Source organism: Bubalus bubalis, chromosome 17 (assembly GCF_019923935.1).
Source record: "Bubalus bubalis isolate 160015118507 breed Murrah chromosome 17, NDDB_SH_1, whole genome shotgun sequence".
In the NCBI taxonomy this organism is placed as follows: Eukaryota; Metazoa; Chordata; class Mammalia; order Artiodactyla; family Bovidae; genus Bubalus; species Bubalus bubalis.
In genome coordinates, this window is record NC_059173.1 from 53,208,442 (window position 1) to 53,221,439 (window position 12,998).

Sequence of the window (12,998 nt, forward strand, 5' to 3'; positions counted from 1 at the left end):
GAAAACTGCTGGTTTATTCCTCTCCTTCCAAAGGACCTCATTATTGGTCCCACGGCATCCCTCCAACCACAGCTATTGTGTCTTAATTTTTTTTTTCTTTTTTTCAATTCTCTAACCCACCCAGTTCAGCAAGCCACTGTTGATCTTGAGAAATCCTTTGTTGCAAATCCCACAGAGCTTCTTTCTGCAGAGAATTGCCCCCTTTGAAGACTTGCCCCAGGGGTCTTTGTGCTAGCTGCTTCAGTGAAGGAAGAAAGAGGTATGCCTTAGGTAAGAGCATTTGCAAAACCATTTCAAACCGTATTTGTATACTTTCGTAGTCATCATAGATTCTCTGCTGACCTAAGAGATTTGCAGCTTTATAAAGGCTGCTGCAGATGCTTAGAATATTCGTTAATCTTTTTTTTTCTTTTGAAACAGGCCCAAAAAGAAATGACTTGTGGGCAAATATTGATTTCTTTTCCAAAGATCAACTATTAAGTACAAAGGACACCTAAACGTGAAACCAAAAGGTTTACATTGTCAGGCGGGGACAGAAGATGGGGAAGCAAGGCTATGCTTTCCTATTTCAAAATACAAGGGCTGAGGTACAAGTCACGATATAATGCCTGTGGCATGCCCTCTGAGAGTCCACTCTGGAAGCTGAAGGCAAATAAATGAAGCAATTTATGGATATGATTTTCAAGCTTAAACCTTACATGCATATGAATCAGCAGGGATCTTAGTAAAATGCAGATTCTGCTTCACTGGGTTGGGGTTGGAACCTGGATTCAGTATTTCTGACTAGCCTCCTTACTGGTGCTTGTCCAGGGACCACACTCTGAGCACCAAGTGCCTGGGCCACTTGCTAGTAGCAACTGACCACGGTGCCCCAAACAGCAAATGTCTAGGTTCTTTCCAGCAAAAAAAGGCAGAAGAGGCACTGACGCTACATCTGCATTTCCTGCCTCAGAGAATAAAGAAACATGAGGAGCCTCCCAGGGGCACTCTCTGCCCACGAAAAGATTGCATACACATGAAGCAGGGATTGAGGGAGACAACCAGGTTGGCGCAGTGAGCTGGGTGATCCCTCTGATGAGGGTCGGGGACTCTGGTTTGGCTTACACATTACCAGCCTCAGTGAGGTGGAACAGAGGATTACAAAGGGATAAACTAAATGGCAATCGCAAGTGTATTGTTGTGGTCACCAGCAACTTTTCCATCAGTATTTTCTATTTCTTCAAAGCCGTATGGAGCAGTTAATCTATTTAGGTGATTTCTTAAGAGAAAACGAACAATAGATGTTCCCAAGTGGCAAGTGTAGTAAAAGTTAAAAATGATATTTTCTTTTATCCCAGAGCCTCCAAAAAGTCCATAGATCTTACTATTATCATAAAAATAAATGACAAAAGGGATTTAGTTCAGTTAGAAATCAGCCTGCTATTGGCCATGCAGCGAAACTTAAAACACACTGGTTTCTAGCCTTCAGCCCCTTCCAGCCTCAGTATGGGGATAAAAGTCCAATATGAAAGCTTCTAATGATCTACGATTTGAAGAGCTGGCTATTTGAACAGAGATCATGGCCAAAAAGTGAGAAAAAGAAGAATTTCAGATCCAACACTAAAAATAGTAGATTTATGCTTAGGTGGGTTTGTTCCCTTAGTGAATGTGCCATTCATCTGACTGAAATTCTTCCAGGTGAGTTACTTTCTCTGTCCAAGAGTATTTGCTCTCTAAAAAATAATAAAGCATTTATTCCTAAGCTAACAGTTCTCTCCAGTTGAGTCACAGACTTTGGCCAAATTTGCAAAGACACATTTTTCACTGACTTTCCAAAGACATAGATCAATTTTGTAAGTAAAAAAAAAAAAAAAAAAAAAGAAAGAAAGAGAAAGAAATTAATCAAATGTTTAAGAGCCAAACATGTTTGTACCAAATCTACATGGTACAAAATCTACATGGATTGAAGAGCAATTGGAAGAATAAAAATGGCTGAACAGAACCTGACCTGATTTATATTATTATTCCCACAGACAATCTAATTGGTGAGCAGAAGATGTAGCCACCAAGACAGGGTTCTAGGGACTCTTCCTCTATCCTAGTCCCAAAATATCTTTTGCGTAAAATTCCAAATGAGACACCTTAGTCCTACTAATACATCCAGGGGAAATAATACAGTCAATTGTATTTGATTCCCTGGTATATTTGCATTGTTTTGATAATTAGAGCTCCTTATAATCTAGCCATGATAAATTTTGTTTTCATGAAGGGAATAAGAGGAGGAACAAAGGAAATGTCAGGTTCAGAACCAAATCAGGACTGATAAGCAAGTCATCTAGAGTGAGGACAAGGGTATTCGGATATGTGGAGCCTGAATACTGAACTGGGCCTTTGCCAAAGGCAAACTTAATATTTTTTAAATTTTTGCCTATAACGATGAAAGCCATCATGGAATGACAGGTGAAAGCTAGCACTGCACATCTCAAGTGAAACATCCATGGGCCCTCAAAGAGAGACTCTTTTCAATTAGAAACACAAAATGACTGACATTAATCGTTTGACAAAATCTGGGTAAAACACACTAATGAATATCATCCGTCTTATCTGTAGTCAAGGTATTCATAATAGACAGGAAACAAATCTCTTAATATCCAGGATCACTTATATGCTCTTAGGAAACATATTTTCCCCTCTGGCAAGAAAGACTTTCTTGTATTAAACAGCTGTTTTCACCTCCCCCTTAAAAATGGTTGGATTCCCCCAAGTTCAAGTTCTCTAGTCAAAATCCATCAAAAGTTGCTTGAGGCTAAGAAGTGTGCGCATTGCCTTTCACGCCCATGAGAGTAACGGTGTGGGGGAATGGGCGCCGCAGTAACGGGCACATAAAAAAGGTTTTCCGCGGATGCTAGACACAAATTCTCCTGGTCCTTGGTCTCGTTTTCTGCTTCACCACGTTGCTCCCTGCTCAGTGTCCTTGATGCAACTCTGAACATCCTGAGAATGATTTTCAAACCAAATACATCTTGACAAGTGTGGAATGGATGCCTCTCTGAAACAGAGAGAGGAGCTTGACAGAAAAGATGAAATCTGCACATATTCCTTTGCAAGCAGGACTTGCCAGTGAATCGCTCAATTCAGAAACTAATCCCCGCCCCTGTTTTTCAGTGTGAAGTGTAACGTGTGTTCCAGCAGCTAATGGATCTATTTCTGGCCACGACACCATCTTTGGATGCAAACTTTGTAGAGGGGTGGCAGATCAACCTTGGCTTCCCAGCAACTCTCGATCTCAAAGCAAACTGACCTGTTCTTCTGGAAAGAGAAGCATGAGGATTAGGCAGCTTGGCATAGATGAAATAAAGAGAAACACAATACATTTGTATTTTTCTTTAGGTAGCTAACTGAAGTCTCTCCAAAGCATCAGGGTCATTTATTCACTTAGTACACACATGCAAGTGGATGCATACACACTCATCACCTTGAACCTTTCTTGACACAGGGGATAAAGAATAAGCAAGTCAATGCCCCTGCCTCCATGGAACTTACACTGTAGGAATCCTAGACAGACAATATACAAACCAAAAAGTCCTATGTATGTGTAACATGATGCTGTGTAGTAATAAGCACTGTGAGTTAGAATAAATCTGGGTAAGGGGATCAAGGTGAAGGTGGAGTATGTATCCAGTAGGCTCATCTGAGAAGGTAATATCGGAATGAAGGCTTCCATGAAACCAGGGAAAGTCCTTACAGAGGTCTGGGGAACAGAGCTCTCTAAGCAGAGGGAATAAAGAATATGGTCAAGGCCCTTAAGTGAGCAGCAAGCTCTCTATTTTTGAGGAATACCAAGAGTAGAGCTGAGAGTAGCAGGAGATAAGCTTATGTGGATAGAAGAGAGCCTTGCAGACTAAAGAAAGAAGCTGGAATTCCATTTTGACTGAATAAACACACTAGAGAATTTTGAGCAGAAAAGTCACTTCCATGACCTGATTTACATTTTTAATCAGATTACCTGGTGCTGTTGACTTGGCAGTGGGCAAGATGAGAAGCAGAGAAACCAATTGGGAGTCTGAATGGCAGTCTTGGACTAGGAAAGTGATAGTGAACATGATGAACTGATTATATTCTAGTTCTATTTTGAGGTTGAAGATGATTTTCTGATAAAGTGAGATTTTCTGATAAATGTGAGGTCTGTGGGCTAGATAGACATCAAGGATAACTCCCAATATTTGATCTGAACAATGCAGGAGAAATAAGAGACGTGGGTTCCTTTCCTGGGTCAGGAAGATCCCCTGGAGGAGGGCATGGCAAACCCACTCCAGTATTCTTGCCTGGAGAATCCCATAGACAGAGGACCCCAGTGGGCTACAGTCCATAGAGTCACAATGAGTCACACACAACTGAAGCAACTTAGCACGTGCTGAGTGAATGGCAGTGCCATTTATGAAAATGAGAGTAAGAACAGTTGGGGAAAAGAAAATCAAGAATTCTATTTTGAAGCTGTTAAATTTGAAATTGCTTTGTAGACATCCAAGTGGAGATGTTGAAAAGAGAGTCAGACATACACATCTGGAGCCCAGAGAAAAGTAAAAGGCTGAAAATATGAATTCAGAACCACCTAAATATAGATATTTAAAGCCATGATAGTGACTGAGATCACTAAGGAGAGAACACAGAAAAATAGAGGAGACAACCAAGGGACTGAGCCCAGGAGCACTCCTCAAATTTTTAAGGTCAAGGAGAGAAGGAGCCAGCCATGAAGAATGGGAAGACACGGTCATTGCTTTCCCAAGGCAAGAACAGAGAAAATAAGGCAAGAGTAGAGTTACCCAAGCCAAGTAGAAAATGTGCTTCCAGAAGGAGGACATGAACAGCTGGGCCCAGGGCTGCTGATGATTGAGAAATCCCCCTGGGATCTGGCAAGATAGGAATCATTGCCATCCTCAACAAGAAGGGTTTCAGTGAAGCATTGGAGATGAAAGCCTGAATTTCATGAACCAAGGAATAAGAATAAAATATAAAACCTTCTTTAAAGGAGAAAAAAAGACTACCCGAAAGGGGGTGTGAAATCCAGTCTAGAGTGAGTGACTTTGCCAAGGGAAACTGTAGAATATCTTTGAATGCTGATGGGAATGATCATATAGAAAAGAGGAAAATGATGCTGGAGAAAGGGCATCTAATATCGGAGCAGAGTGCCTGAGGAGGAAAGATGGGGTGGGGTGTAGTGCATCAGTGGGCTTTGAAAGAAACAGAACTGTTAATCTACTGCAACAAAAGGAGGCCAAGGACCTAGATCCAGGGACAAGGGCACTGGTGAGAGTGAGAACAGACAGAAGCTCTCTTGCGTTTGCCTTTATTCTCACAGTGAAGTAACAGACAAGGCCATCAACTTAAAGTGAAGGGAAAGGGTATCAGATGCTAGGGAGCAGGAGATGGTGTGAAACAGCATCTCAGAGAGTGGTGGAGAGAGATGACCAGAGAACCTAAATGCTGTCCAGACCATGCACTGAGATCAGAGGTCACAAGTAAAGTGACTCTCTCTCCCCCACTGCCTCATCAGTGTTGCTGGTTGGGAAATTTAGCTATCATCTCTACATTCTAAGATTTTTTTTTCTATCTTTTTAACTAGTGAGAATAAAACTAATAGGGATCATGTTATAAAAGGCAAAAAGAAACACGTGGAAGAATTCTTAAACCAAATTTTAAAATCATAATGGTCTTTAGTCTCATTTCACTCTATACATAAATCATCTCCATATATGCTTAGAAGTCCATTTTCTCTGATTCAAAAAGCACTGCACCATCAGGAGACCTACTTCTAATCTCTATCATTAGAAAACTGTGTGATCCTAAGCAATTATTTAATCTCACTGAGGTTACCCACCTCAATATCCTTTCTTCCCACTTGGTGGGTAACAGAGCACTTGATTCTTAACTGGACGCTGACTCCCAGAGATAAAACTGTTTCCCAACTTTCTTTGCAGCTAAGTGTGGCCATGGAATTAAGTTTGGGACAATGAGATGTAAAGAAAAGTTGCGTGAGGCAGGTTTTAGGAAATTATAGTCCTTATCTGCTTTTTAATCTCTTCCTCCATATTAGCTAGAGTCCCAATAATCGTGTAGAGCCATCCTAAGAAAAGCCATGAGCAAGAGAGAACCTGGGTCTCTAACAATTTCAGAGAGCCCCCACAGCAGTGGAGTCCCAACCTGTAGCCTTCAAAATATGAGAGAGAACGCTATCGTGCCAACTGAACTTGATCATGACTGATCCTGATCGACTCTAAATCTCAGTTTTATTCTTCTTCAGACCAAAGCTGCTGTCAAGTTTCCTGTGCAAATGCAGAAGTCTCGTTTACAATATAGTGCTATCGCTCTGTTTCAGAAGTGCAAGCAGGAAATCTGCAATACCCAGAATTCAAGATGTCTGGCTCCAATCGTTGATTTAATGCTAACCTGAAATCTGTTTAGTATTACCAAGGGGGTTAAATAAGCAGTTCAACTCCTTTCTTCATACTTCTATTTCCACAGAGGTGGGTGATCAGACTGTTTGATCTCTCCAGTTCAGTGACACAGTTCTGACACCAGGCTCAGATTGGGATATGGGGCAAAGGGGGCCTGCTGAATACTTTCTATGAGCCCCTGGACCCCCTACACTGCCCCACAATGTCACCAGTTTGAACAGTCTAAGAGTCTATTTTCTTGCAGAAAATAAGAATCAAAAATTATAACTCTTACAAAATCTCTCCCCAAAGTTATGCTTTTTTTCCTTTTGCTATCCTAAAAAAGAAAATGAACACTATCTGCTCTTAGGATTTATTCATTAACCTGGGGCACCTGTAGTTTCATTTGTAAAGAGCAATCACAAAAACGATGGAGGAAAATTTGCCAGACAAAAGCAATTCTTCAAAGCAAGTTTTATGAAAACTATGTCTTTAGGAAATAAAAATTTGAACTTCAGTTATTTTGCTAATGTGTACGTAACTTTTTAAAACTGTATTCCACACTCCATTATTATTAAACTGGAGTAGAACTCTTTCCCTTGAGTTATCATTTATTTAAAATATCCCTGAATTTTGAGCCAATTTAGGGAAATGCAACTTGCAGGAGAAAAAAACGTATATCATGTTTTAACAAAATTTATCTTTTGAAGAAGCAGTTGAGCCTTCTGCACCCTGTGCAAATAGCATGGAGCCAACAGAAAGCACTGTAAGAGCCAGCAGTGGAAATCTGTCTCTGTATTTTCTTTTGATCTCCCTGGATTTAGTGCCCTCATGAAGTGCGAATGCAATATATGCATGTCACAGCACGGCAGAGGGATAATACATTTCCCCCTGCTTCACTAAACATGAGTTGTGTATCTTGCCATCTTGAGAGTCCACAGCGCAGTACATTTATCCCTATTAGAAAAGCTCACTCCAGTAATATATGGATGCTGCAGCCATTTATGACAAATATGTAAAATCATAACCTTGCACATTCTAGGGATGGGGTGTATGTACTTGAATCTATTAACCATACATTGACAGATTTTCATTAAAACTAGATTTTCAAGCCCAAGACTAAGAGTGCAAATATATGGATTATATTTGTATATAAACGCAGTTCAAAAAGGCTATAACTTTAATTTCAAGACAGAAATAAAGAACAGCACTTTCCCCTTTGGCCATATAGGAATTCACTTGCCCATCATGAGCAAAAATCTATTTAGAACAGAGTATATGTTTATAAGTATAGTTTGATTACTCTGTAATAGTACATTCAGCTCTTTCTAATTCATTTATAATCACAGCAATGAAAGACTACATTTTTTTTAAATAATCCCAAAATAAGGGAATATTTATAGCTCAAATCCCAACAGCTACTAGTATGTAAGCTTGGGCAAGTTTACTTAACCCAAGTCTCAATTTGCTCATCTGTGAAATGGGGATAATAATGATATCTCTCTTAGGATTGTATGTAAAGTGGTACTCAACAAATGTCAGCTATTTTCATGATGATGATTACCTCAGGACCCTCACCAGAATGCTAGTGGAAAGCACTAAACATAAGTGAATTAGAAAAGATGGGGAAGCTGCCAGGACTGTGCTCTCCAGGTATCCTTATCCATTCTCCAGGGGTCGAATGTGGTGTCCCTAAACACAATTAAGAAATAGATGCTGAGAAGTACACACAGGCCTGATAAACTCAGAAAAACTCTGGGTTCTATCATCATAACTCCAAATTTTAAATCTGTGTCTACATCTAACTGGTACACAGAAATACCTTCTAGCAACCTCACAACCAAGAGAATCATGGCCAGGGAACACTTGAAGCGAGCAATAGGGGTAGTTTTCTGTCCTCTGTAACCACAGGTTGCAGCATTTGCATCTTTTCAATCTCATGGTTTACATTTCTTGGAACAGATTGTGTAAAACACTACTAATTAGTTGATTCTCTGTGTTGATAAGGCTATCAATACACTACTCAAATTCTTGTGCTTTGAGGATAAAAGCCATGGCATTGAAAAATAATGTTTCACACCATTTTCCATAAAGTTAAAGATTCATATACATTACCAGTATTAAAATCTCATAGGTATTCTTAACATACCTGTTTCTCCAATTAACATAGCACAATCATTAATAACTATATTATGTCCTGAACTCATAATTGCAGCCAAGCAGAAAATAATTACCATCTATCAGCTCTCATGGTTTTACAAAAGCAAAATTTCCTTTGCTTTAGAAGTTCCCCAGAACAAATAACAGTTTTACACTGGCAACCCTTTCATTTTGTGAACCAACTGCCACATGTCTCTATAAAGTTGTCATATATCCTTCTGGGCTCGACTCACATGCAGCAGTTTCAATTTTAAAATCTAATCCAAGGGCAAATCCTCCTGATTCCATTGTGAACACCTGGTATCAACAACAGTGAAAAATACTGGATCTCTTTCAAATGAATCTTCATGTGAAAACAAGTGACAGTTATCTCTAAGAATTATAAAACAATTAATTAAAAGCAATTAATTTATGTCAGCAAGCCAATAGCAAACACACTCAGATGCATTCTTGGGCAATATACACTTGGAGGTACAAGAGTCCTTGCCCTTGGTGAGTTTACAGATCATTAGAGAATAAGATAAGGGGCACAAATATCTGTAACATAAGGCAGGTGGAGAAAAAGGCCTCAGAGAAAAAATTGATTATAAGGTTCAGAGCAAGACAACTCACAATCAAATTAAATAGGCATCATTGAAAAGATGCAATGTAAGGTTGGTGGAACTTCATCCAAAGAAATAAGATTGGACATTCCTGGCAGAGGGAACCGCATTATGAAAGGCCTTAGTGCAGGAAGATACAAATTTTGCAATCAACAAATGGCCCTGGCTGCTTGAGTCAAGAAGATTCTGGGTAATGAACTTCTGCTGTTTCTGCTACCCAAAATATACTTTGATGTTGCCACAGATACATGCAGCCATGTAACCATTAAACTATTATCACAATCAAGAAATGGAGTATTTCCATCCCTCCAAAATTCTCACTCAAGCCCATTTACAGCCATTCGCTCTTAACCTCTGGCCTCAGGCAACCATGGTCTGCTTTCTGTCACTAGAGATTGGTTTTGCCCATTCTAAAATGTTCTGTAAGGGTAATCATATAGCCTGAATCTTTGTGTCTGGCTTGTTTCACTCAGAATAATTCTTCTGAGATTCATCCATGCTATTTGGTATATAGTAATTTATTTATTTTCATTCCTGAGGAATATTTCATTAAATGGATATACTATTATTTATTCATTTTCCCATTGAGGGACATTTGGGTTATTTGAGGGTTTTGGCTATAATGACTATGCCAAAGCCTTTGACTGTGTGGATTACAATAAACTGTGAAAAATTCTGAAAGAGATGGGAATACCAGACCACCTGACCTGCCTCTTGAAAAACATATATGCAGGTCAGGAAGCAACAGTTAGAACTGGACATGGAACAACAGACTGGTTCCAAATAGGTAAAGGAGTACGTCAAGGCTGTATATTGTCACCCTGCTTGTTTGACTTCTATGCAGAGTACATCATGAGAAACGCTGGGCTGGAAGATGCACAAGCTGGAATCAAGATTGCCGGGAGAAATATCAATAACCTCAGATATGCAGATGACACCACCCTTATGGCAGAAAGGGAAGAGGAACTAAAAAGCCTCTTGATGAAAGTGAAAGAGGAGAGTGAAAAAGTTGGTTTAAAGCTCAACATTCAGAAAACGAAGACCATGGCATCTGGTCCCATCACTTCGTGGGAAATAGATGGGGAAACAGTGGAAACAGTGTCAGACTTAATTTTGGGGGGCTCCAAAATCAATGCAGATGGTGACTGCAGCCATGAAATTAAAAGACGCTTACTCCTTGGAAGGAAAGTTATGACCAACCTAGATAGCATATTCAAAAGCAGAGACATTACTTTGCCAACAAAGGTTCATCTAGTCAAGGCTATGGTTTTTCCAGTAGTCATGTATGGATGTGAGAGTTGGACTGTGAAGAAAGCTGAGCACCGAAGAATTGATGCTTTTGAAGTGTGGTGTTGGATAAGACTCTTGAGAGTCCCTTGAACTGCAAGGAGATCCAACCAGTTCTTTCAGAAGGAGATCAGCCCTGTGCGTTCTTTGGATGGAATGATGCTAAAGCTGAAACTCCAGTACTTTGGCCACCTCATGTGAAGAGTTGACTCATTGGGAAAGACTCTGATGCTGAGAGGGATTGTGGGCAGGAGGAGAAGGGGACGACAGAGAATGAGATGGCTGGATGGCATCACCGACTCGATGGACGTGAGTCTGAGTGAACTCCGGGAGTTGGTGATGGACAGGGAGGCCTGGCGTGCTGCATTTCATGGGGTCGCAAAGAGTCGGACACGACTGAGCAACTAAACTGAACTGAACTGAAATATCTAGAATTGGAATCTCTGGGTCTATAGTAACAATATGTCTGATTCTAAAAGAAATTTCCAAGGTGCTTTTCTTTTTTTTTTTTTTTTAATTTAATTTTATCTTTAAACTTTACATAATTGTATTAGTTTTGCCAAATATCAAAATGAATCCGCCACAGGTATACATGTGTTCCCCATCCTGAACCCTCCTCCCTCCTCCCTCCCCATTCCATCCCTCTGGGTTGTCCCAGTGCACCAGCCCCAAGCATCCAGTATCGTGCATCGAACCTGGACTGGCAACTCGTTTCATACATGATATTTTACATGTTTCAATGCCATTCTCCCAAATCTTCCCACCCTCTCCCTCTCTCACAGAGTCCATAAGACTGTTCTATACATCAGTGTCTCTTTTGCTGTCTCGTACACAGGGTTATTGTTACCATCTTTCTAAATTCCATATATATGCATTAGTATACTGTATTGGTGTTTTTCTTTCTGGCTTACTTCACTCTGTATAATAGGCTCCAGTTTCATCCACCTCATTAGAACTGATTCAAATGTATTCTTTTTAATGGCTGAGTAGTACTCCATTGTGTATATGTACCACTGCTTTCTTATCCATTCATCTGCTGATGGACATCTAGGTTGCTTCCATGTCCTGGCTATTATAAACAGTGCTGCGATGAACATTGGGGTACACGTGTCTCTTTCCCTTCTGGTTTCCTCAGTGTGTATGCCCAGCAGTGGGATTGCTAGATCATAAGGCAGTTCTATTTCCAGTTTTTTAAGGAATCTCCACACTGTTCTCCATAGTGGCTGTACTAGTTTGCATTCCCACCAACAGTGGAAGAGGGTTCCCTTTTCTCCACACCCTCTCCAGCATTTATTACTTGTAGACTTTTGGATTGCAGCCATTCTGACTGGTGTGAAATGGTACCTCATAGTGGTTTTGATTTGCATTTCTCTGATAATGAGTGATGTTGAGCATCTTTTCATGTGTTTGTGAGCCATCTGTATGTCTTCTTTGGAGAAATGTCTGTTTAGTTCTTTGGCCCATTTTTTGATTGGGTCATTTATTTTTCTGGAGTTGAGCTGTAGGAGTTGCTTGTATATTCTCGAGATTAGTTGTTTGTCAGTTGCTTCATTTGCTATTATCTTCTCCCATTCTGAAGGCTGTCTTTTCACCTTGCTAATAGTTTCCTTTGATGTGCAGAAGCTTTTAAGGTTAATTAGGTCCCATTTGTTTATTTTTGCTTTTATTTCCAATATTCTGGGAGGTGGGTCATAGAGGATCCTGCTGTGATGTATGTCAGAGAGTGTCTTGCCTATGTTCTCCTCTAGGAGTTTTATAGTTTCTGGTCTTATGTTTAGATCTTTAATCCATTTTGAGTTTATTTTTGTGTATGGTGTTAGAAAGTGTTCTAGTTTCATTCTTTTACAAGTGGTTGACCAGAGTTCCCAGCACCACTTGTTAAAGAGATTGTCTTTAATCCATTGTATATTCTTGCCTCCTTTGTCAAAGATAAGGTGTCCATATGTACGTGGATTTATCTCTGGGCTTTCTATTTTGTTCCATTGATCTATATTTCTGTCTTTGTGCCAGTACCATACTGTCTTGATAACTGTGGCTTTGTAGTAGAGCCTGAAGTCAGGTAGGTTGATTCCTCCAGTTCCATTCTTCTTTCTTAAGATCGCTTTGGCTATTCGAGGGTTTTTGTATTTCCATACAAATTGTGAAATTATTTGTTCTAGCTCTGTGAAGAATGCTGTTGGTAGCTTGATAGGGATTGCATTGAATCTATAGATTGCTTTGGGTAGTATACTCATTTTCACTATATTGAGTCTTCCAATCCATGAACATGGTATATTTCTCCATCTGTTAGTGTCCTCTTTGATTTCTTTCACCAGTGTTTTATAGTTTTCTATATATAGGTCTTTAGTTTCTTTAGGTAGATATATTCCTAAGTATTTTATTCTTTCCATTGCAATGGTGAATGGAATTGTTTCCTTAATTTCTCTTTCTGTTTTCTCATTATTAGTGCTTTTCAAGATAGTTACACCATTGTATGTTCTTACCAGCACTGTCTGAAAGTTCTGGTTACTCTACTCTTTTGCCAACCAGAATTTGG

The 12,998-nt window shown here is 39.8% G+C and overlaps 2 long non-coding RNA genes across 2 annotated transcripts in view; both read right to left on the bottom strand.

The window, feature by feature from the left end:
- Nucleotides 1–12,998, bottom strand: part of LOC123329981 — a 203,552-nt gene that overhangs the window by 10,268 nt on the left and 180,286 nt on the right. The gene's annotated exons all lie outside the window — the stretch shown is intronic.
- The window catches only part of LOC123329982, a 73,528-nt gene continuing 63,014 nt past the window's right edge, over nucleotides 2,485–12,998 (bottom strand). The window contains exon 2 of the long non-coding RNA XR_006545642.2: nucleotides 2,485–3,288. This is a non-coding gene — a long non-coding RNA (uncharacterized LOC123329982). The remainder of the gene's footprint in view (nucleotides 3,289–12,998) is intronic.